Below are 4245 nucleotides of genomic sequence, written 5' to 3'. Positions count from 1 at the left end.
ACTCTTTGCTTCAATGTTTATCTGCTAGCTTAAGACAGAACAAACACAGATTCATACGCACACTTTTACGCCTACACACGTACTCATACACATAATACATACATGCAGACACACACACGCGCAAACGCATTGATACATACACGCGCGCGTGCACAAAAGAACGTTTACCACAACAATTACACGTACATGAATAGATGTTCACACAAAGCCTGTCAGTGCTTAGCAACATGTAAGCAATAATTAACTTTTGCAAGAGTTGAATATAATAATCATACGACAAGGTTACAGAGGTGTAACGAAATTGTTCGGAGATTGAAATAATGTAAAAATTCAACAACAAAAACAACTACTTGCCCAAGGTGCCGCGCAATGAGACTGAACCCGAAACCACACAGTTACAAAGCGAGTTTCTTAACCACGCTGTCACGTCTGCGCCTTTCTAATTTTTTTTTCTTTAATTTCAAACTTCAAAACGCTTTTAAAAAATCCCAACTTTTCCATGTGAACAACACTAATAACTTTTTTGCTTTTCTTCTTATCTATTTCTACCACAGTAGGCCATGATGTCAAAATGATTGAAAACGACTGCGATAGGGTGTGAAACTTTATTAACACAGACATCTGTCACTGCAGACAACACGTCTATGGCGAAAATATTCCAACAAAAAATATAGACCAAACATATAACGCACTACTTAAGTGTGAAATACATAGATTATTAGTAATTATTGGTGAATAAATAATGATATAAATGTCTTCTTTTTTGTTTATAATCTTTAAAAGTGATTTACTAAAGGAGGATAGGCGTTTCGGGCTAGAGACGGGAAAGAGTTTCTTCGTTAAAATTTTGGCATCGACAGTATGTGCGTGTGTGTGTGTGTGTGTGTGTGTGTGTGTGTGTGTGTGTGTGCGTGTGTGTGCGCGTGTGCATGTAATGTGTGTGTACGTGTGTGCGTGTGTATGTATGTATGCATGTTTCTGTTATATATGTTTTTGTGTATGTACGTGCGTATGTATGCATGTATATAAGCACGCATGCATGCATGTGTGCGTGTATGTATGTATGAATGAACGTGTGTATGTGTGTACGTATGTATGAGTCTGTGTGCGTGCGTGTGTATGTATGCATACATACACACATGGATGTATGTATGTATTTATATATGTATGTATGCATGCATGCATGTAAGTATGTATATATGTATGTATATACCTGGCAGAATTTTTCTATGGGACTGTTTCTCTAATGTTCCTTGTATTGTACGTATGTATGCCTTAACGGAGTATTGTCTATATTTACTCTTGGATTGTGTTTCCCTAAGGATAACATTGTAAATTATTTGATCAACTGCCTTGCGCCATTTCTTCCGGCTATACGTTCTGAGTTCAAATTTCTTTCGAGGTCGATACAATAAGTACCAGTTGAGCACCCTGTCGCTATACTCGACTAGTCCCTCCCAACAAAATGTCAGGCAAAATGCTGTGCCTATAGAAGTACCCTTGTGTTTTTATGATGTAGAGTATTTCTTTCCAGGTCTTTGACGAGGTACGCTACTTCTGCAACTATGGTTTTAATGGGAGGTCATCGGGAAGGAGTGATTCTTGAGAAGTTCACTACTGACTCGTAGGATATTATTATTTTGTTTACGGTCGAGCAGTTGATCGGTGCATTTACTTATATCTTTATCTCATTTTACCAAGAGGAAAGACAGTGCTCCATGACCCGTTGGAGGGCCTCTCAGACTGGTAGGAGGGAAGTAGTGGGGGGAAGGGTATTCTCTGGCTGGTTGCCTGGCTCGAATGTCTGCACCAGATTAAACTCTGCTAAAGGTACCCAAGGTGTTGGGTGGTGGTATTAAATCACGTGACGCGACTAAGTCCACCACCGAAGTAGGCTATGGCGGGATTTGAACTCAGAACTGGAAAAGCCAGAGCAAATACTGCAAAGCATCCGCTCTCACCTTCTTATAATTCCTCAAACCCACTTACTGGATTGGTATGTTTTTATCGGCCCCAAAACAATGAAAGGCAAGGCAGACTTTGGCGAGATTTGAAATCAGAGGACGGAAAGACAGTGCAAATACCACGCAGTATTCTGCCTGACGCTAAAACGATTTTGCCAAGTCGCCCCCCCCCCCGTTCCTTCGTTAGATGCTGTCTCAGTCATTCCATGCGACACTCGAAGGCTACCTGCACTGAGCTGAAACTTCTTCCTTTCACCTTACTTGTAAGATAGAACCTGTCAACATCAATGTTTCAGACAGCTTGTTGTTCATGCCACGTCCTTATGGATTTAATATACAGGAAACAGTTTTCCTCCACTGATAAGATATCTTAAATGTTGGTACAGTACTAACATTGCTAATGCATTGTGGGATATTGCTTTGTAAGAGGAAAACTCCAACTGTCATATTTTTCAATATGTGATGTAATATTTTTTTTTTGTTTCTTTATAATAAAATTGTGATTCAATAAAATTTTAATAATTTGTAACGACTAAGAATGAACGGAAGTTGATTTAAACGCAGCTTAAACATTGTCGTACTTGGTTGTTGAGTATTAGAATTTAGTTTCATACATAATCATCCAGTCACTAATTTTGATTCCAAAACGAAAGGAAAAATAAAGGGATTTTCTTTAGTTATTCAATCTTCATACACAACGTCTTTCTTTGATATATTTTCATTCGTTGAGTGGAAAAGGAGAGAGAGGGAGGGTGGGACAGATGGATGGAGAGAGAGAGAGAGAGAGAGAGAGAGAGAGAGAGAGAGAGAGAGAGACTTGATGCAAAAGGTTTTAGAATTGGGAAGCGGTTTTTCCGTGCTTAACTGTTAAATATGAACATTTTCTTTGACGAAATTCCATCTGGATACCAGCAGAAAATGTTATAAATTGTTACTAGAACAGCTGTTTCTCAACATTGTAAATATTTTCAGAGTAGATTTTTAAATCGTTTGCAAAGAAATTATGGGTTACATAGTACGTACGCACGTACGTATGTATGTATGTATGTATGTATGTATGTGCACGTGTATTATGTGTGCATGCATCTTGTATACTTGTATGCATGTATGACAACACACGCATACGCACATATATGTATATATATATATATATATATATATATATATATAAAACAGTCTGACGAACGGGAACGTGAAACTCTGAGTAACAGCTTTTGTAATATTTTTGTTGCTTTTTAATAAAGTATAAGTATATATATATATATATATATGTTTGTGTGTGTGTGTATGTATGTAAACAGAGTTAGCGGTTATAGTAACCGACTAAGGGATAAAATATCTGTACATACTATCGGTATCCATTATCTGTATTATCCCCGAGCATTGGTATGCAGGCACACCATACATATAGAGTGCAGATAACAACAGGATAAACAAGAGTTTATCAGGAACCAATGCAAATAATTAGAAAATGGAGATTAACAAACACATCGATTGGACCACATTTATAACTTATCTTTTAATACAAAGTATGACATAACAAAATAGGTGACGCAACATATCTTACGGCCGTTACTAATCGGATTGTCCAAATGCAGTCTATATATAAACGCGAGAATAAAATTTTTCATCTTCATAGGGTATCCGAATTAAGGCAACGAATCTTCATCAGAGTAAAAAACAAGAGCATACGATATAAACAAAAGGAAGAAGGAAGAGGTAAGAAAACATGGTTTAGACAAATAGTCTAGAAGTCCAATATGTTAAGAGCAAATGATTATTTACCATCAGGGTTACAGGGTCGGGAGGTAAAAGAGTGAGTTAGTAAACGTCTAGGAAATACTACAATTTATTAACGGGTTAGGTGAAATTTGAAGGTGGGGGTGGAGGGTCATGAGGTTAAAAAAAGAAGTTATCAAGAAACTATATATAAGGAAAATACTAACATGATTATCTCGTCGGTAAATCATAAATCCGAAAAAGAAGCACACTCTAGGTTATTGAGCAGTATAGTATAAAGATAGATAATGTCAGGTTTACCCTGGGCTTCATGTCCATAAAGCGTATAGCTTTACAGTATATCAGCAGACCTCAAAACCTGTTGGCACATGGTCACTTGCTACAGAGGCGATGTGCCAACAGGTTTTGGGGTCTGACGATATACTGTAAAGCTAAGCGCTTTAGGGACGTGAAACCCGGGGTAACCCCATAGACCGGACTTATCTATCTTTATATATCTTTATATATATATATATATATATATATATATATATATATATAT

The sequence above is a fragment of the Octopus bimaculoides genome, chromosome 10 (genome assembly GCF_001194135.2).
Source record: "Octopus bimaculoides isolate UCB-OBI-ISO-001 chromosome 10, ASM119413v2, whole genome shotgun sequence".
Lineage (NCBI taxonomy): Eukaryota > Metazoa > Mollusca > Cephalopoda > Octopoda > Octopodidae > Octopus > Octopus bimaculoides.
This window is presented reverse-complemented; position numbering follows the sequence as displayed.